The sequence below is a fragment of the Camelus bactrianus genome, chromosome 21, assembly GCF_048773025.1.
Source record: "Camelus bactrianus isolate YW-2024 breed Bactrian camel chromosome 21, ASM4877302v1, whole genome shotgun sequence".
NCBI lineage: Eukaryota > Metazoa > Chordata > Mammalia > Artiodactyla > Camelidae > Camelus > Camelus bactrianus.
Genome location: NC_133559.1, coordinates 25716454 through 25739133, shown reverse-complemented (window position 1 = coordinate 25739133; position 22680 = coordinate 25716454). Strand labels below are relative to the sequence as shown.

Genomic DNA, 22680 nt, shown 5'->3' with positions numbered 1-22680 from the left:
TGAGTTACCAACTCAATACTAACTTAAAGATGTTTCTCTGTTATGATGTATAAAACATGCCTCCATAAAGCTGCTGAAAAACAAATTTAAGACATTTCTCTAATTCCCTCCCTCTCTTCCCCTTGCCTCTGTTGGAGCATCATTTTTAGCCTAAACAATGGTAAAAAGCTTCCTAAATTATTCTGCTCTTTATTGATTCTCCATATCAAAGTTATCTTTCTAAAACAGAACCTAGCAACTCTGCTTTTACAACTGTCCAGTGATAGAGAGAGAGAAGCAAGATGGTGGAGTAGAAGGATGCTTGTAGCTCACCCTCTCCCACAAATACACCAAAACTCACATCTACAGACCCACTCAGCCAACCAGAGCACCTGCCAAACTCTGACAGAACATCGATCTCTTCGAAAGATAAAGACGCCAAAAATCTGGTAGGAGAAAAGGAAAAAAGAAAGAAGAAAAAGCAAAACAGCATGGGACTGATCCCGCGGGGAGGGAGAGGCAAAGGAAGACTAACCCTCGTTGCCTGGGTCTCCCCACTCCAACAGAGAGGTCAGCGGGACAGAGTGGGAGCCTCTGAGGCTCGGATCTGTACAGAGAACCCCTTGACTGACAGAACTAAGTTAAACGGGCTCAAAGGGTCCCTGTGACACCCAGCCTGAGATGCGAGCTGGCAGCTGGGGGCCGGGACAGGCTGCCCGAGCCAGGCAGAGGACTGGGCGGCTGCACTGAGGCAGCCCGAGGGGACTGCAGGGGGCTGTGTGCCGTGGCTGGGAGGGGACACAGAGCAGAACCACCTCGGTTCCCCATAAATTGCAAAAAAAAAGCAAAGCAACACGGTTGGTGTGCCCTGGGGGGACGGGCGCCATAGCCATTGTCTCCTCAGACCCATAGCGCCATTACTGGAGATTCTCCTGAGAAGAGAGGTGGGGCGCAGCCATAGCCGCCATCTCCTGTGCGCATGCCTGGGCGGGGGCGGGGCCAAAACCTGAATCTGCACCCAGGGGCTCCCCGACCTCCTGGGCAGGACTGAGACTTGTTTACAGCCCAAGGCAGATAGGATCTTTCTGCCCTGGCACCTCAGAGAACTCGCACCCTCAAGACAAACAAGGAGCTGAGATTTGGCACGGAGCAGGGGCAGGACTGTTCCACAGTCTTCCCTGAGCCCACCTACAGAGCGCCAACCTGAGGCGGAGCGGGCAGTTGCACAAAGCAACGGAGTGACCGGCGCCGGGAGAGGGCAGGTGGCCACCCGCCTTCCTGGTAGGAACACAACACCTGACCACGGTGCTGGGAGGGGGCGCGATCCACCCATCTGCCTCGCCCAAGCGCAGCACCTGACTGCAACATCAGCAGGGGGAGTGACCCGCCTGCCCACCGGTGCCAGAGAGATATGAGCAATATGAAGAAGCAGAGGAACCACTCCCAATTAAAAGATCAAGAGAAATCTCCTGAAAGCATGATCAAGGAAATAGACATTGATGGCCTACTAGATCAAGATTTCAAAAAGGACTGATCAAAGTACTGAAGCAACTAAAAGAAATAGTGTTTAGAGATATAAAATAATGTCAAAAATGAAACAGAAGCTATAAAGAAAAACCAAGTAGAATTAGTAAACTCATTTGCTGAGATGAGAGCTGACCTAAAGGCTGTACAAAGCAGGCTAGATAACGCAGAGGAACGAGTAAGTGACCTAGAAGACAGGACAACAGAAAGCACCCAATCAGAACAGATGAGAGAAAAACAAATAAAAAACAACGAAAACAATATGAGGGACCTATGGGATAATATAAAGCATGCCAATCTACGCATAATATGGGTTCCAGAAGGAGAAGAAAGAACAAAAGGAGATTGAAAAGGTATTTGAAGAAATCATGACTGAAAACTTCCCAAACCTAAAGAAGGAATCAGATATCCAAGTACAGGAGGCTCAGAGGGTTCCAAACAGGAAGAACCCAAACAGACCCACACCGAGACATAGCATAATCAAGATGGCCAGAGTCAAGGATAAAGAAATGATTCTAAAGGCAGCAAGAGAAAAACAAAGAGTGAGTTACAAGGGAACCCCCACAAGGCTCTCAGCTGATTTCTCTACACAAACACTACAGGCCAGAAGGGACTGGCCATATATATTCAAAGTCCTGCATGAAAAAAACATGCAGCCTAGGATACTCTGTCCAGCAAGGCTATCCTTTAGAATAGAAGGAGAGATACAGAACTTCACAGACAATCAAAAACTAAAAGAGTTTAGCAACACTAAACCCATGCTAAAAGAAATACTGACAGGTCTAGTCTATACAGAAAAGCAGCAGGATGCTACAAAAATGAGAAACTCATAACTGGAAAGATGATAACTACCATGAATTACAAATAGAATAAACACAAAATTGTAAAAGAAGACATCTAAATCATTAAAAGTGGGAGAGGGAAGCAAGGAAAGCCACTGTGGAAAACAGTATGGAGATTCCTCAAAAGACTAGGAATAGACTTACCATATGACCCAGGAATCTCGCTCCTGGGCATATATCCAGAAGGAACCCTACTTCAAAATGACACCTGCACCCCAGTGTTCATAGCAGCACTATTTACAATAGCCAAGACATGGAAACAGCCTAAATGTCCATCAACAGATGACTGGATAAAGAAGATGTGGTATAATACAATGGAATACTATTCAGCAATAAAAAATGACAACATGATGCCATTTGCAGCAACATGGATGTTGCTGGAGAATGTCATTCCAAGTGAAGTTAGCCAAAAAGAGAAAGAAAAATACCATGAGATCACTCATATGTGGAAACTAAAAAAAAAAAAAAAAAAAAAAAAAGAACATAAATACAAAACAGGAACAGACTCATAGACATAGAATACAAACTTATAGTTGCCAAGGGGGGGTGGGTGGGAAGGGACAGACTGGGATTTTAAAAATGTAGAATAGATAAACAAGATTATACTGTATAGCACAGGGAAATATATACAAGATCTTGTGGTAGCTTACAGTGAAAACAAAATGTGACAATGAATATATGTATGTTCATGTATAACTGAAAAATTGTGCTCTACACTGCAATTTGACACAACATTGTAAAATGACTATTACTCAATAAAAAAATGTTAAAAAAATAAAATAAAATAAAATGACTCTCCAATGACCATCATCTATGGGATAAAGTTCCAAATCCCTTAGCGTGACGTAAGTTGGAACCCTCCACTACCTTAATTTGGTCTTACCCCTTGCTATTGCCACTGTATATCAATTGTTCCTGCTATACCTAGAGTGCATTCTCTGAACATTCAGAAACTTTCATTATCTCCACATCTTCTTTTCCTACATTTTCCCTGGGAGTAATACTCTTCAGGGCCAAACTCTAATGTCCTCTCCTATAAATCTTTCCCAGACTGACCCTTAACAGAATTACTGCTTCATCTGTTTCCCATAGCAATCTGTTCACTTTTTATAGCCCTTATCACCTCCCTCTCCCTCTCTCTCACACACATACACATTCATTCACTTACCCAATGAATATTCATTGGGCACTTAATGCTCACAATCTAGTGAGAGGAGACACACATATAAACAAATAGAAACAGAAAAGAATAAAAAGGAGTCAAAGGCAGAGCTGCCAGTGAAAGGACAGATAGGGAAAGGAGTGGAGTAATTAACAGAAGTGACAAGCAACACGATCACAGAAGCAGAAGAAGTGGTTAAAAAGCCAGGCTGGGAAACTATTCATACGAAAGGAAGAGGAACACAATGAACACGCATCGCTAGGCCAGAAAGCTAGGGGGGAAAAAGAAATGGGAAACAAGGGAATGGAATTCATATACCATTTTGCAAATAGCCTGTAACAATATATGGTAAAAATAAACTACAAAGCACACAAACACAAAAGTATAAGTGACCTTGCTAATGATAAAAGGGTAAAGAAGAGGGATACACAGGTGGCCAAATAATAAGTTAAATGTATGATTCCACGGAAACAATGCGAGTCATTTGATAAAAGCACATGATCATTAATGTGCAATGATCAGAAGACTGGAGCAAAAGACAATGCTATTACTCTGGCTATAACCAAGTAAAAGCCTTATTATGATTAGGCCAAAAAAAAAATAGTGTATAAACTATACTGGAGGTTCATTTATTCATTCTCTGGACATGAATAAAGTAATGAGTAGTTTAATTGGAACAAGAAAATATTGCCATCGACATTCACTGAACAGCAGAAACTACACAGAAAAAGGACATTTCTCCCAGCTGCTAGACCCATGGTTTCAACCTCACAAAAAAAAATCTTAAGTGTTTCTTAGAGGGGGGTGGTCCATTCCAGCTGAATGGATTTTTTTGTGAAAACTCCTAGAGAGGTGCCACTGCTAACTATCAAGTTACAATTTGGCAAACATATCTGCCTTGTTGAGAATTCTGTGTCTATTGGCAATCAAGTTCCCTGATTCTGGAAGTATGATGGTATCACTGAGTACCCATCCTCAGTAGACTTGAACTCTATCTGAGCTATACTGAAACTCAAGATACAAGTCTCCAAAGGACAGCAAGAAGCCAGAATCCTAACATGGAAGCTGAAATGACTGGAATTAGAAATCTAGGCCCACTGTCCTACATCATATTCAATTAATTCAATCGGGGAACAGTATATTCCTTCTCCTAAAACCCATACCATATCATTCCTTCTCCTAAAATCTCACAGGTAAAAGTGAGTTAAGAGGGGCAGGTGGGGTTCCTAATACTTCTTTTTTCTCTATTATCATTTCTGGTTCTTTCATTCACTAGTACAGTCTCACTTAAGAAAATCTGCTTAAAATTATAGAAACATTTATATTCATTCCTTAAAAAACAAATATGGCATATTCTCTTCAAATAGTAACAGTGTATTTTCCTGTTTTCCCATTCATCTATTTTCTTCTATGATATTTTTCCCTCTTACTTTTCTGTTTTCTATATTAATCTCTTACCTGACTTCCTGTCCTTCCCTCCTCACCTTTAATTTCCCTATTTTATGTCTACCATTCATATTTATACATGTTGATAATCAACTTTTCTAACTAAAAAAGGTATTCTCTATGAATAAACCTGCAACATAAGAAAATTTCTCTCAAAACTCAAAAAGACCTTTACTACACAGAGATATGCAATATAATCATATAGATGCACACACACACATATATATACCTATATAAGAATACGCATTTATTGAAACATAGTATGATAATATGCTTGACTTCTTTTTTTAAAATGTGGGCAAGTGGCGTGAACTGGTATTAAGGATAATGCACAAAATACTAATCTTAAGATGCCAGTATAACCATACGATCCAACAATCCCACTCCTGGGCAAATATACAGAGGGAACCTTAATTCAAAAAGACACATGCACCCCAATGTTCATAGCAGCACTATTTACAATAGCCAAGACATGGAAACAACCTAAATGTCCACTGAGACATGACTGGATAAAGAAGTTGTGGTATATTTATATAATGGAATACTACTCAGCCATAAAAAAACAATAAAATAATGCCATTTGCAGCAACATGGATGGCCCTGGAGAATGTCATTCTAAATGAAGTAAGCCAGAAGGAGGAAGAAAAATGCTACATGATATCATTCATATGTGGAATCTTAAAAAAAAAAAAAAAAAAGACAAATGAACTTATATATAAAACAGAAACAGATGCACAGACCCAGAAAACAAACTTATGGTTACCAGGGGGAAGGGGGTGGGAAGGGATAAACTGGGAGTTTGAGATTTGCAGATACTGACTGGTATATATAAAATAGATAAACAAGTTTATACTGTATAGCATGGGGAACTATATTCAATATCTTGTAGTACCTTACAGCAAAAAAAGAATATGAAAATGAATATATGTACATTCATGTATGACTGAAGCAATGTGCTGTACACCAGAAATTGACACATTGTAAACTGACTACATTTCAATAAAAAAAAAAAAAAGATGCCAGTATAACAGTCAAAACGCACCTTTAGTCATAGAGTCATCATATCCGCTGTTTAATCCATGGCAAATAGGGACACACAGAAAGCATCCTTTGTATTTAAATTTCTTTTAAATGTAATACTTTAAAATCATTATTCCCCTACTCAACCTCTGCAGCTAGGTTTTAAGCCTAAAGATAACCTCTCCCAAATAACCCACACCTACATTCCTAAACATTCCCACTATTTCAGAGCAGCCACACAATACCTTCTTCCAGGAGCTGCAGAGCTCTTATTTCCTAAGCTTGCTTTCTCAAGCAGCTCTAAAAGGAGAATCATATGGATAACATGTTAAAAACAGAGATGTCAAGGCTCTACCCCCAAGAGATTCTGAATCAGTGGGTCTGAGAAAACGCCAAAAACCTGTATTTTTAAAGGTCTACAGGGATCCCAATACCCAGTGAGCTTTGAGAACTGTAGCTCTAGAGGTCATCTTCAATTTTGACTCTTCGAAGCCTGAAGCCTCCAAAAACACTGTTGATTCCATAAAGATAAGAATCCACTGGGGAAAACGATTCCCCAACCACCTGAGAACATCTCTCTTCTGAAGCTCCAGAACCCTTGACAGCAACAATCCTTTCAAACCAGAAGCCAAAATTAAAGACCTCTAACACTATAGGGAATGACCATGAGAGCAGTTAATAGATAATAATCATAGCTAGTATTTTCTGGGTTCTTCTATATGGGCCAAGGACTATATTGTTTTCTATATATTATTTCCAATCTCATGAGGCAACTATCCATATATCCATTGTACCCATGAAAAAACAGTATCAGACAGACTATGGAACTTGTCCAAGGTCATTCAGCTATTAAGAGACAGAACTGGAACTTAAATCTAGATCTCTCTCTCAAACCTCTGAAAGCCTCTAATAGTCATTCACATAATGGCAGTCATTGGCATATATGATTGGCAAGCCTTGGGCATGGGTGAGGACACCCAGAGAGAGAGTATAGTGTTAAAAAAGAAAAGAGCTCAAGGTCAAACCCTCTTGAATCGAAAGATTTAAGACACAAGGGCTAGCTTGCAAAGGAGACTGAGAAAGAGAACTAGAGAAGAGGTGGAAAATTGGAGTGTAGTATATGGAAGCCAAAGGATAATAGTGTTTCAAGAGAATGGTCAAATGTGATGACCAAAAGACCAAGCAGGTTGAGGACTTGTTATTATAAAATGCCCATTAGATTTAGAGACAAAGAGGACTTTGGTGATTTTAGGGAGAGCTAAATGTGGAGAAATGGGGGTGGAAATTACACTGGAATTACTTGAAGAGTGAATGAAAAGTATCTCTAAATGGAAAGTGTATTCAATCAACTTTTTTGAGAAGTTTGTGAAGGAAAAAGATCAGTAGCAATGGAAGGTGCTGGGTTGAGGGACTTTTGTGTTTAAGTAAGAAGACTTTATTAAGTACACATGCTGATAGAATTTCAGAGAGGGGAGGAAGCCAGAGACACATATGAGAGAAAATAATTCATGGTCGAAGTTTCTTGAGTGAACCTGGAAATGGGGAAATCTTGAAACAGGTGAAGTATTCTTATGGCTCCTTTCCTCTGAAAGTTACTTTTTCTGTTCTTTTCCCATTCTCCCTATTTATGAACTTTTATTCTGCATGATAAAAGGAAAAACTTTAAATGGTGAATATCATTCTTTTAAATTTCTCAGCTACCGTTTGTGTTCTCTGAGCCTTTGTACTTCTCTTATGAGGTGGATATTTTGATGACTCTTGAATTGTGGACACCTTGTTGGCTTTAGATTATGTTTGCTATTAAGCAAATAGTCTTCTGAAGTTGCATCCTTATTTTTAGGTGCTTCTGCTTTTTACTGACATGACTTTTTTAAAAATGATTTTTCTAGTGTCACTGGAAGACTTTCATTTATTTTAGTTTTTCAAAATTCTTTTCTCTAGTTTTTTTTTGGGGGGGGGACATAATTTGTTGTTGTTGTTGTTGTTTGAATATTTTTAATTTTAGAAGAGGTACTAGTGATTGAACCCAGGACCTCGTACATGCTAAGCATGTGCTCTACCACTTGAGCTATATCCTCCCCCTTATATCACTTTTATTGGATTCTTCTTATACATTTATTAAAGCTTTAGTGAAATTGTTCCCATTTTCTATGGATGTTAGAGCTGTACTTAGCTAACTTTTGGAAGTTAGCTATCTGTCCCTTCACCCCACTGCTCCCCACTGCTTTTGCACCCCTCTCCTTCCCGTAGACACACATACAAACCATTCTTATTTGGGGGGCCAATGTCTGAAGCTTTCATTTCTATTTTACATGATGCAAATAGAACCCTGTTAAATATAGTTTCTTTTCTAGTCCTCGTGATACTTGATTTTAGTCTGAACAAAGCAGTATTGTTCATTTATGCTTGAATTTAATGTGAAATAACTTGTTTCTCTACAAGATGTCAGTTAAACTCACAGTAAAATGGACACTAAAATAAAACTCTTGAGTCACTTAAGTGAATAATAAAAGTATTCTTAAGTTTTCTGAAAAGTTTACAGTCTAGTAAGGAGACAAAGTGCAATACAGTGATACAGATTCTACGTTATTGGTTTCTTAAACTAAAGTCAGTCTTATCTCTGATATCCTAACCCACATATCAAACTGCTTATTCAGAAATCTCAAAGGCACATCAAACTCATCTCCAAAAGCCAACACGTGATTATTCCCCAAAAACAAACTTGAAGTATTCCCTATCTCACTCCAATTGCACAAGCAAGAAATATCCACAAGAGGTGATTATATGACCTTAAAGGTCCTTTCCTACTGTGAATTTATAATATATACCACCAGTTCCCAGAGTGTAATCCAGGCATCTCTGAGGGTCTATGAGACACTTTTGGGGTGTTTTTAAAGACAAAACTATTTCCATAATAATATTAAGACCATTATTTGTCTTTTTCATTCTCATTCTCTTAGGGGTGCATTTAGTAGACTTCCCCAAAGGCTACATGACATATGATAACACAACAGATTGAATTCAGAAGCAGATACAAAAATCCAGATGTCTTCTATTAAGCTAGGCATTAAAAAGATTTGAAAAATGTCAAACAGTGGCACTCTTCTCACTAAATTTTTTTTGGGTTTTGGAAAATGTATTTTATTTAAAAATATGTGTTAACATCATTTAAAATTTCTAATACAGTAAATATCAATAGATATAGCCCACATAAACAAAGACTCTTGAGTTTTCAATAACTTGAGTATAAAGCGTCTTCTTGACACCAAAAAGCTTAGGAAACTCTGATCTATACCTATCGTATGTATACACAAATAAGATAAAAGAAAACATTTTGAAATAGCCAATTCTCAAGTTATCTTATAGCAGCAAATTTTCCTTTCACATTTATTAATACTGCTCTCATTCGGTCACATAGACTCATTCAGCTCAAATATTTATTGGGCTTGTACTATGTGCCAGGTACAAGGGATAAAAGATTTTAAAAAGAGACTTCATTCCGGCTTCTGTGGAGAGTATTTTCCAAACCTGTGCTACATTTCAGTTCTCTCATCTCTTTCAGACCCTATGTAACAACCATGTTTGTCGGAAAGGTTGAGAAAAAACAACTCTGCAATAGTATACTATCAAGCCTCAATATAAAATGGACAAATTTAGTAGGGACTGAGCTAGGAAAAGTGGAAAACATTCCAGCTCTAAAAATCAGAACTACTACACTGTTCTATGTAAATTCTCAGAATAACCAACACTCCTATAATATAGAATAATATACAGAAACAACTTACCTGAGAATTTAGCCTCACCTCTTTTTATATATAAAATACAAACCTCTACAATTACTTTTATAAATACAAGGCTGATCTATTATAATCCAGAAAACCCATAATAAACTGTAACATTTGGTACCAATTTGGCCCCTGGAGGATAGGAGGCAGAGTAAGGATCACAAAGAACCCAACGTCCCCCACTGATACGAAACAAAGAGCTAAACTAGAGCCCGACTAAAGGTGCCCCTATGCTTTTACTTAAAAAATCCTAAAAATAGGAACCTTTATTTTCTTTAGCCACTATCTAGTTCCTCAATACTTACTCTTCTAAATTAGTTTCAAGGAAATCCTCCTAAAAGTGTCTTGTAGTTTGCAAGTCAGGATTATTTTTTGCCCTAAAGTATGAAATTTTCACTCTAGAAGCTTTGCTAATACACAAGAAACCATTAACACTGGTTAACTCTGAGGAAAGGGAGTGAGGGGCCAGCAAAGGAAGATTTTTCAGTGGCTATGTTTTCAAGTTTTTCAAAAGCAGATACATTTATCACGTTTTGAGGGAAAAAAACAAGGAAAAATCATTCTGAAAAGTTTCATTTCACAGTCAATAACCTAGCTAATTTAGAGACTATTAAGGAAACAAATACAACTACTTTTTCTTTCACTGGAAGTCTTTGACTCCTTGACACAGTGGAGTTGCTCCCACTTTGTGGATCCACAGCACTTTATCTTTCCTCTTACCTCCCCGCTTCTATACTATTAGTTACACATCTGTCTCTAACATGGGGCTGTGGGGATGTTTTATTCCTCCTTATACCCCTAGTCCGTGCACAGCGCATAGAGCACACATTAGGTGCTCCAGACCTGTTTGCTGAATGATGGTCCCATTGGTAGGTGTTAGAATCCAATTCTTCAATACAAACGGGCCATCATCATCATCATCATCATCATCACAGGCATTTTATATAATATGAAGAGGTTAACTATTGGTAAGCAGAAAATTTCTCTCATGGTAACATGTAAAAAATAATGAAATAATAGTTGTATGTGTACATGTGCGTTTTATATTTTAAAACAAGCCCAAAACTAAAAAGAAATTATTTAATAAAACATTCTTGTAGATTTAGACATGAAAATCATGAATGAAATGAAGCCTTAAATTAACTTGTAGCCAGTGCTATTACTCGTGAATGGTTTTCAAATCTAGTTTTAAAAAGGGAAAGATGCCACAATTCCAAAGTGGCTTTTACAAGTCTACTTACAACAACAAAAACTTTTATGTGGTTAACTTTTTTAAAAAAGCACCAAATCCCAAACTTATCAGAGATAAATCGGTCTTCTGGTTGCAAAAATATTCATTGTGTAAAAAGATCTCCTTTACATCATTATTTCCCTACAGAATTTATAACAATTTATCATACAAAAAAAGTAGCATCTACAGAGATTTTCAGAGCTGCATCTATTATATAAATGTAGTCCAACTTCATTTATAACTAATCAGAGAACAAAGCATATTAAAGCTGGAAGTTAGAGGTCATCTAGCCTCATGTTTTTCAAATATGTAGTAACAGTATAATGTAGTAGATCAAAATGGTAGGCTGGTACTAGCAATTTTTAATAAAACCAAATAGAACTGAGTTGAAAATATCAGGGTGTATTAAAAGTACTAAGGTTTTTTTTTAATTGAAACTTTCGTTTTATATAGAAATATATACATAGCTCTGTGCATTATGTCTCCATGAAAAATATATTTTTTACTGTTACTAGTCAAAGAGGATTCAAGAGGTTCCCAAGCTTTCTCAGTTCACATAACCCTCAGTGTCTCAGTAATTTTCTCATGGTACTCTAAGCCAAAAAAAGACCTAACAGTTCCACTTACTAGACAGTTACGTCCCTACAACCTAAAAAGTATTTATGTCCTTTACAACTTAGTAGCAGTCTGAAAAATACATAAAAATTAAAAGATATATTTTGATTACTAAATAACCATAATTATTTAATAAAGGGATGTATGCACCTAATATACATTACATAACTTCTCAAACCCTGAAATCACTTCAAACACTGCCACTTTCTTTTACTGTCTCACAGTTTTACTGATTTTTGCACAGTACTTGCTTTTCATCACAGTAACCCCCAAAATCTAGCTCTTTGAAGACATACTGACATCGAAAGGAATGTAACACAATTTCGTGAGCACTACCTCAAACTAACAGTTTGAGCAGTGTCCCACAGCTGTCAAATAATACTGTTTCCCTCTAAAATTTAAAAATATTCCACAGTGCTCATGTGAGTTTACTACCTCATGGCAGAGTCTGGGAATCCTGGGTTTAAGAAACACTAATCTAGCCTACGTGTTTACTTTGTAAATTAAGAAATGAGACATAAGGTCATAAAGACAGTAAAAAAAAAAAAAAAAAGTACATTTATTAGGAATTTTCATACACTAATTTTAACCTTTTATCAACAAGTTTTGAAATAGAATCTAATCATGTGATAGTCTGTGGATGCAATCTGAAGCTCTCTAAAAATCTATATTCAAAAATACATGTATATGACTGTATAATAAATGAAAAACTCTGCTTCAATGTTTTTTCAGAAAAAAGTTTCAAAAATTATAAAAGTGGGGCTTACAATAAACAACACAAGTGTCTCAATTAAAAAAAAAGGAAAGCATCCACTCTCCCACAGATAACACAGCTAACAGTTTAATGTCTATCCTTACAGACCCTTTCCTATGCACATACAAAATCAAAACAAAATCAAACTACATATCTTTGACTACATGTTTGTTTTTACAAAATTGAATCATATTCCACAGTGTAGTGCAACTTCTTTTTTTTTCACTCAATATTGTATCATGAACATCCTTCCACGTCAGTAATGGTAATTGCAAATACTTATGTGGTGCTTATTATGATTACTTAGGGCTTAAACATTAACTCACTTAATTCTTAACAACAGCCCTGTCAGGTGAGAACTGTAATTATATCCACTTTACAGATGAGTTTAAGTAACTTGCTAATGGTCATAGCTAATAAATAGATGTGAACCCAGAAAGTTGGCCGCATTGTTCCTGTGCTCAATAATACACTCAGCTACTTCTTATAAAGTAAATATAGGTATCACTCAATCTGTTAACAAGCGCATTGTACTTCACATCATAAATATACCATAATTTTAACTATTCCCTTACCAATGGACATTTAGGACCTTTTTTTGTTAATTTATAAATGTTATTGACATTTATTTGTAATAATGATAAAATAAACATCCTTATAAATTTGTTCTTGTGCTCGTGTGTTAAAATTTCTGTAAGATAAACTCCTAAAAATGAAATGACTCTATCAAAGAGTATGTGTACTTTTAATTTTGATAGGTAATGCCAAATTTCCTTCCTGAATCAGCTGTACCAATTTCTAACCCCAATGACAGGGGAGAGGGCTGAGATTCATCTTCAAATTAAAAAAATATTTTTGCTTCATAAAAAGAGAGGCCTGTTTTGAGTTTTTAATTAACACTGATTTAGAATAAACTGCCAGACTGTTCATAATTATCTTCGGATTTGGTATTATCTGACACGTTAAACAAATGCAGACTTAACAGCCGTATAGTGGAGTCTTCATCCAGTTATGAAACCAACTATGGGCGAGAGATTTCCTCTACATGAGCTTCTATTTACTTATGTATAAAACATGAGAATTGGACTAGTTGGCCTTTAAGATTTAAAACTCCCAATGCTGTAATTAAGAAATGACTTAAAGTTATTACAAGCCTATAATTACAGTACTAGTATAACAGGTCAGGGTCTTAAAGCTTCCATTTTCTTTAAATTACGATAACTATTGCCAGAGCACCTAGGCAAATCATTAAAATAGTCAATAAAGTTTTTCAGGATCCACCTGTGGCTTATTCTCAGCAGCTTTTAAATCCCAGGCTGTCATTCCCTTGCTACCTAACAAACTTGAACTCACCTCTGGAGTATATTCCTAAGAAGACCTGATGTGTGCCTGGGAACCATCAACTAGTATTTTGTTTTGTTTTTAAATATTATGCCACAACCATTTTCTTGTCAATTTATTCAGCCAATATTGATTGACTATTTTAACTATGTGGTAGGCACTGGGTGCAAAAACAGTTAATGGACAATCTCTGCCACCATGGAACTTACAGACTAGATGAGAAAGGCAAACAATAACCCAAAAGAACCACTGGCAAATGTGAAGTTATATTTGTGATAGCAACAAAAATATTAGCGCAAAAAAAGACTATGCAATCTTTTGATCATTCAGGTTTGGGGGACTATTTGTAACACCAGAAATTGACACGGGAAAAGTCAACAGAGAAAATTACTTCACAACTTGCCCCACAGTACAAAAACAGCAATCACAAGTGTAGGTGGCAAATTAACTTTTCAAATCATCAATTCTATAATAAAATTACCAAGATGTAATTACTTTTCAGTTATGTTACTGACCATGTGGCTTGAATATTTTACTTAACCAAGAATATAAATGATTTGAAGTACCAAAGGTGACAGAACTATGAATATCAAAGTGAGACAAGAAATGAACTACAATTTAAGAACATTGTTCAGGCAGAGTATATACAAAAGTAAAGCAATTCATTACAACAATTCATGACTTGTGAATAATGAACATAATGCTATGAAAATACTAATGTTTTTAAAGAACCAACAGTAACCAGCCTAAAGAGCTAGTGGCATGTCAAAAGGAACATAAAGATAACTTTTTTTAGATTTAAAAAAAAAATGCCAGAAGTACCTATATTAATACTCAATTTTAAATAAAATTAATTCAGTGACATTAACTAGATTTATTATGATAATTCCATAATTTATACAAATATCAAACCATTATGTTGTGCACCTGAAACCAATATAATGCTATATGTCAATTATTCCTCAATAAAAATAAACAAAATAAAAATTTATAAATTCTACATCATCTGCAGAAATAACAGCATCATTCACATAAATAAGTGAATTTCCTTGTGTGTCAATTTCCACAACTGCAAAATAAGGACACTTGTCAAGTCTACCTCACAAAATTGCTGAGGACTAAATAAAATACTTTATATGGAAGCACACCAAAAATGATGTAAGTTACTTTAGACAGCAGCTTCTTTTTGCTCTCACTGTAACGTACAGCAATTTAACAAATAACAAAATTCGCCAGATAGGGACTTCATCTCCTTCCTTCTATCCATGATATGGTATTAGTGTTATAACATTATAACATGGGCAAAAGACTAGCAATCAGAAGCATTAGAAAAAAATTCAAAACTTTGTAACTCATAAACTGATTACCCTACAGGAGGTTGGCTGTTCAAGTATTAATGTTCTTACGTAACACTACACACCAGTATATCTCAGAATCAGAGAAATTCTTCCACATATGTATGACATTGTTTACATATTATAACTTACCATCACTACAAACAAAAGCCCTGCTACTCACTATGAAAAGATGAGATACACATGTATTTATCCACACATACAATGTATTCTAGCTTCATGTTTATTTTTCTGATTCAAGTATCTTAAATCCAGTGCAATGACGGTTCAGTGGTTCAGACTTATTTTATTACACTGAGTGGAGTTTGTCAATTTAGCACACCAAAACTAATTATTACACGCCCAAGGGCTTAAAGTAACTTCTACCATAGGTCTAATAACAAATCTCCCAAAGTCACACGCTCATGTTATCACCAGCACATTGCCTTGCTTAAAAACAGTATTTTAAACTAAGAAAATTTTGTTAAATGGAGAGCAGCTTTCAATATTTTATCACTATTTCTGCAAAGCTTTTCAAGCTGTTACCAGATCTGCCTAAGACAGCCATTCCTTTAAATCCCTTAAAATACAGGGCTGGAGGAGGTATCGTTAACATGGCAACCTCACCATTAACGACTTTTCCAAATTCAAAACAAGGATCACCATCAAAACAAATCAGGTGGAGTACATACATGGATACTGATTACTATTTCTGACAACATGTTTTTTTCCTATATGAAGGATTTGTTACTACACTAAGCATATGAAAATCTATACTATGTGCAACACCCTATCCGAAAATCCAGCTAAATTCCAAACCATGTTTGTGACATTAGCTAAATATTATTTAGCATGCTGGGCTACACTTTTAAAAGGGCGGTGGGAAAAACTGACAACTTTCAAAGAGTACAAGCTTTTTAAATCGCCCCCTAATTCACCTGTGAATAAATGCTAGACTATACACAGCAACTACTAGACTGGAGCAAAAGATCAAAGTTTTCCCTATACTTGAGACTGTTTATCTCCAACAAAAAGGAACAGAAACTAGTCATCCCTGCCACTGGAGCCAGTTCCCCGGAATTTCCCAAAATATGCCTGATCTCCAATGAAGAAGGGACAGTTCTCCGGAGACCAACAGCGAGAGGTATCTCACATCTTCTGCAGACCAGAGGAGGGGCGGGGGAAGGGGGACAGGCAGTGGCAGGTAAGGAAGGAAATCCCGTCTACGGCAGGCACCGGTGGGACCCGAAACCCAGGTCTCAGAACGGCTCTCCCAGCAAAGGCTCAGGACCCAGGGAGGCTCTCCGAGGGGGGACGCCAGGCTGGGCCAGGGTTCCCCGCGCCCCGCCCCGCCTCTTTCGCCGCCGCCAGGGACCCGGGACCGCGGACAGAGGCAGCGGAGGCTAAGCGAGTGTCCGCGGTCCCTGCCAGGTCCTCCCGCAGCTCACCTGAGAGTGTCACCTCCGCCCTCGGCTCCCACGGTGCATCCCGCGGGGCCTGGCGGAGGGTGCAGTGACGCCGCCCCGACCGGCCCCAGGGCTGCCCGGCCTGGCCTCCCCGCTCCGGGGACGCACCGGGTGCCCGCCTCGCACCGGCTCCCGGGATCCGCCGGGCTGCAGAGAAAGAAGGAGAGGCAGAAAGGCTGCCTCCCCTCCCCCACAGCAAGCCACCCCCCTGAGCTGCGGCTCTCTGCAGTTCCCTCTGGCGCAGGTCTGGCCCGGCTCCCCCACCCGGGAGTCACTTCGGCAGCGGCGGCCCAGTCGCCATTACAGCCCAACAACTGACACGGAGGAGGAGCGGCGCCGGCGGCAGTGGCGGTGGCGGCGGCGCGAGGCAGGGCGGGAGCAGTCGGGGTCCGGGCAAACCTCGCGAGAACTGTCCCGAGACCATTCCACAGGAATGCAACCTTCGGTTAGGGCCATGTTGAGTGTGGCCAAAAGGCTAGTATGAGATAAAACAAGAAGGTGAGATAAAACAAGAAGGACTTTGAGGGCGCCATGTTTGGTGTGGCGAAGTTTGAGCCTTGCAGGACTCGGGAGGAGCCAAAGTAGATCCGCAGTGGAGACCTCCCCCCGGCCTTCTTTCATCTGACGCTAATTGGGCCTTCTGTCTGCGCATTTCACCCCCGGTCGGAAAAAAAAAACCAACAACAAACTGGGGTTGTGACAAGAATGAACTCGAAGTCTGAAAAATTGCAGCTTCTCAGAGTTTACGATGTTTCACCAGTTGTCGTTCAAATAAATCTTTACCCCAGTTTCAGAGTAATCGCAGCTCTGCGGCTGCGGCAGTTACCCAGTGCTGTCACTGTGGCCGTTTTATTCGCGAGGGTTACAATTCTGTTCAGCATGCACTCTGTCTAATGGCTTAAGATTCCACAGAAAGTAAAAAGGAGTTTCCTCCTGTTAGGTATTGGCATTGATATAACTGTGCATTAGGAGAGTCTGTGATCACCATCTCTTCCAGTATCTTTATCGTCTTTCCCCAGTCTCTGCGGGGCGAATTCTGTCATCTGTCAAGACTTGGCTTGAATGACATCTCTTCAGCAAATAGTGCTACCTTCCGTTAGGTGCTCACTGCACCAAAGGTCTCCACCCATCACTTTCCTCCACCTTCTGAACTCATGTAGTTCTTTATCCAGAGACTGTTTCTCATCCTGACTCTTTTTTTCTCTCCCTCTGTCTCTCTCTTTATACCCCACCAGGGCCTAGCACAGTAACTGGAACATTGTAGATGCTCAATAAATGCTTGTCGAGTGGATCTTACCAATAAAAACGGAAGGCCCCCTCTATGTAGGCCCTACAGCTGTGCCTGAATAAGAGGTAAATTGATGTACAAAAATCCTGCACATACGTAAAATGTGTACGGTGTTCCCAGGAAGCAATGCTGGAGAGAAGAACAGGAAATGTGGGTATCCCAGTGATGCAAATGGTAGCAAGAAAAACAACAAAAGGAAAGAATTGTTTAGGTTTCCCCCAACTTTTCTATGTAAAACATTGGGTTAGATGATTTTCATATGTTATTTTATTGAATTTATACAACCATCTTATTAAGTATTATACTCACTTTTTTAAAAAGAGAAAATGGGTTCTGAAAAACTTAATTTTCCTAATATTATACCATCAGTAGAAGGAGGATATAACATTTGAGGTCTTCCTTACTCCAAAGGCTATTTATATTTTTTCACCTTCATGCTACCTCCTGAGCAACAAAGAAAACACCAAAGTTTCCTGTCACTGTGTGGGGAGCAATTTTACCCTCATATCAGCCTCTGCACAATTTCCACCTCTTATATCTTGTGTTGATCTTTGCCCTCTCCTTTGCCTGGAAAATACCTCAAACACGTTAAGTTCTATCCCTTTCTTTTATTTTCTTTTTAATGGAGTTACTAGGGATTGATCCCCAGATCTCATGCATGCTAAGCATGTGCTCTACCACTGAGCTATTTCCCTCCCATCTTCTCTCAAAAGCTACCTACTACAGGAAAAATTCCATGACTGTTCATACTTTACAGGTACTCAGTGTGCCCCTGAACTCCACAATGCTGTGTGTATCTCCCATCAATAGTTCTGCATTTATCTTACACATCTTTGTCACATTCAACTATAAAGCCCTAATTGTCTCCTTCATAATGGATTAAGAACATAAACTTTGTAGTCAAGTAGGCCTGGGTCAAATCAAATAACTTTGGTCAAGGTTCTTAACCTCTTTGTGCCTCAGTTTCCACTTCTATATAGTAGAGATTACAACAGTACCTACTCCTCCGTAAAGTTTTGTGAGGATTAAAAGAAACAACACTTGTAAAGAACATAGCATGGTACTTGACATGCATAGTACTTGCTCAAAAATATTGGTTATTTTACTATTTTTTATAAGCTGAATATGTGCCTTGCATTAACTAGGCACTCAATATTTGTTGAATTAAATTGGATGTTTGTTGGATTTAATTAAACTTGGGGTGAATAGCTACATGCTTTCTCTCCTGAGAATGTGAAACCTGACGTTGATCTCTAGACATAACAAATTGAGAAATAGAGATACAGGTATGGTGGTGTCATTCACAATCTGAACTTAATTGAATGAAATTATGTGTCAGGATTGGTTGAAGACATCTCTATTGAAATGTCAAGCCTAGGTGTCAAATCTGATCTGTAATCTTGTCCACCACCTTTTCAATAATAAATTCAACCATTCAGACTGCAATCTCCCTTCAATTCTAACAAACTATGCAGACACCAAATTTAAGGTTGGGTTTGGGGGGTTACTTTCTTTTTCTAGATTCAGTCTTTTGTCTTAGTCTTGAATTTTCTAAGGCACTTGGTGTTGTAAGGAGCAGAATTATGGAAAAACTAAAATTTATCAACAAGAACTTTGACAAGAAAATAGGAACATAGTCATTTATCTTCATGTATATAAATATTTGTGTGTGTGTAAGTGTGTGCACATGAGCACACAAGCCAAGGTAATATTGGTCAGAGAAGTGTCTGTGACAGCAAATCTATAGAGCAAAAGGAGAATAGGAATACCTATAAAGGCAGCATTTAACCATATTTGACTGCTATTAGCAGGGATATTAAGTCGCAATTTTTAATTTCATCGTTGCTTTTTAAGTTGAGATATAATTGACACACAACATTATATTTGTTTCAGGTGTACAACATAATGACTTGATATTTGTACATATTGCAAAATGATCACCACAATAAATCTAGTTAATGTCCATCACCATACATAGTTATAAAATCTTTTTTTCTTGTGATGAGAAGGTTTAAGATTTACTCTCTTAGCAACTTTCAAATATGCAATATAGTATTATTAACTGTAGTTACCATGCTGTACAACTCCACGACTTCTTATTTATTTTGTAACTGGACGTATGTACCTTTTGATTCCGTTCACCGTTTCTCTCACTCCCACTTCCCCACCTCTGGCAGATATCATTATGTCCTCTGTATCTATGAGTTTAGTTTTTCTTTTGTTTTTGTTTTTAGGTTCTATGTATCAGTGAGATCATACAGTATTTGTCTTTCTCAGTCTGACTCATTCATTTATCATAACACTCTCAAGGTCCATCCATATTGTCACAAATGCCAAGATTTCATTCTTTTTATGGCTGAATAATATTCTCGTGTGTGTGTGTGTGTACCACATTTTTTTTTAAACCAGTCATCTGTTGACATACAATTTGTTTCCACATCTTGGCTACTGTAAATAATGCAGCAATGAACATGGGGGTGCATATATCTTTTCGAGTTAACTGTTTTCATTTTCCTCAGATAAATACCCAGAAGTGGAATCGCTGGATCATATGGTAGTTCTGTTTTTAATTTTTTGAGGAAACTCCATCCTGTGTTCTGTAGTGGCTGCACTGAATTTACATATTCACCAACAGCATACAGGTGTTCCCTTTTCTCCACATCCTCATCAGCACTTGCTATCGCTTAGCCATTCTAACAGATGTGAGGTGATACGTCACTGTGGGGTTTTTTTTGGGGGGGGGGATGGTGAGGAGGAGGTAATTAGGTTTGTTTGTTTGTTTGTTTGTTTGTTTGTTTATTTATTTATTTATTAATGGAGGTACGGGGGATTGAACCCAGGACCTCATACATGCTAAGCATGCGCTCTACCACTTGAGCTCCCCCCACGCAGTTGTACTCTGTTATACTTTTAAAATTTTGAACTTTTTTTTAAAGAAAATGTTCATGTCTACTGTATCTTGAGGCACTGAAACATCTGAACAAATCAGTATCTGGGTGGTGAGGCAGCCACTTTCTCCTTCACTTCTTTGGGTTACTAGAGCAACTTGTCACTAAAAAATGTGAATATACTAACCATTCAAAAAATAAATATTTTAAAATAAAGAATAGGATTTTCCTCTAAGAAAAAAATTAAAGTGGAAGGAATCCTCCCAAGAGGGCGGCTTGAGTGAGTGGAACCCAGAGGAAAAAGAGTATTTGTCTGAGAACCCAAAATGTGGGGACGTTGGGAGTGGCCAGCTGAAGGGGAGGCAATGCACACACCCAGGGAGTTGCAGCTGCAGCAGCCAGGCAGGAGGACCTTTAAAGACCCAAGGAAATACTCCAAGAGAAAGAATTGGCTTTAAACATCCTTCTTCCAACAGTACCAGTCAGGTGAGAATGTTCTTGTAAGACTTACAGCTCTTCCCAGCCTCCTCAACTTCCTGCCCTCCACCCTGGGTAGGGCGGCAGTTGTAATTAGCAAACCGGAGGAAAGGCAGATAGTCCAGACAGAAAAGGAAAAGAAAGACCTTGCTCCCTCCCTGGAAGGAGCCAGCGCAAATGCAGGAAGCCCTCCATAGGAGAGGGTAGAAGTCACACCTCTGGGTAAAGACAGAAATGTTGATTCATATCTTGGGCTAGACATTTTATTACTGAATTAGCATTGTGTTTGTTAGCTAATGTGCTTTAAGACTTTCTGCTAGCTAATCAGAAAAATCATGGGAACTTCCTGAGTTTTATCTGGGAGTAAAAGAAGGATCTCCCTCACAGAACAGATACATGACAGCAGTAGAAAAAAATAAAGTGGCTTTTATTATCACAACCCTGAGTCTTGCTTATTCAGCATGCAGTTACATGACCTTTACCAAAAGTAGAGCTCCTGAGAGAACTTGAGCCAGCAGAGAGTGACAGAGGAGTTAGAAAAGCAGAAAGTCAGTCATAGGTGCATCAATAACATTCCACAGGCAAGAATGGAATGATTGACAGTGGCGAAAGCAAGAGAAGAAGGAGATTAAAAAAGCAATAAGCGGACGTGGTCTGCCTTTGGAAAAAGGAATTAAAGAATAAAGAAAAAATTAAAGATTAGTAGTAATAGTCCAGAAAAGTTCAGTGATTAATAAAAACCAATTTTTTAAAAATTTTAATTGAAGTATAATCAGTTACAATGTGTCAATTTCTGGTGTAAAAACCAATTTGTGAAAGTGGCAACCATTTGCAACAATATGGATGGAACTTGAGCGCATTATGCTAAGTGAAATCAGTCAGAGATACACAAATACTGTATGTTCACAATAGATACAAATACCAAATAACTATATGGTGTGCCTAAAACTAATACAGTGTTATATGCCAATTATATGTCAATACAAAATAATTAAAAATTTTTTCTAAATGGCAAGATGCTCTATATCACTAGCAATCAGGAAAAGACAAAATGTAACCATAATATGAAAACATTTCACACCCACCATACTGGCAAAAATTTAAAAGTCTGATAATACCACATATTGGTAGAGATGTGAAGCAATGGGAATTTTTATTCACTTCTGATAACTGTGTAAAGTGGTGCAACAATTTGCGAGAACGGTTTGCAGATATGCAGTCAAGCTGAAGATGTGCCTATGACCCAACAATTTCACTGAAAATGGTCCATATTCTCAAACTCGTTGTTACTGGACCGCAATAAGATAAAGAGCTTGTGCAAGGATGTAAATCAACTACATCACTAAGCACACTGCTTAGGGGAGCTGACTTGTTTTTTTGAGATAAGACTTTCCTTTTTTTTTTTTTACATTTTAAACATTTTTTTATTGAGTAATAGTCATTTTACAATGCTGTGAGATAAGATTTTCTTGATGAAAGAAGAGGTATGTTGATTTATATTCTGATACAAGATCCTTATCTCATCCCA

General features: G+C 38.1%; 1 protein-coding gene across 5 annotated transcripts in view; it reads right to left on the bottom strand.

Moving 5' to 3' along the window:
- CEP350 (centrosomal protein 350) overlaps positions 1-16869 on the bottom strand; it is a 122689-nt gene extending 105820 nt beyond the window's left edge. For 3 of the 5 annotated variants that reach the window (XM_074349885.1, XM_074349887.1, XM_074349888.1), the window contains exon 1: positions 16482-16869. The gene's annotated coding sequence lies outside the window, so the exon portion shown is untranslated. The remainder of the gene's footprint in view (positions 1-16481) is intronic. The other 2 variants (XM_074349889.1, XM_074349891.1) reach the window with 1 other exon arrangement.
- Positions 16870-22680: the final 5811 nt, after the last annotated feature.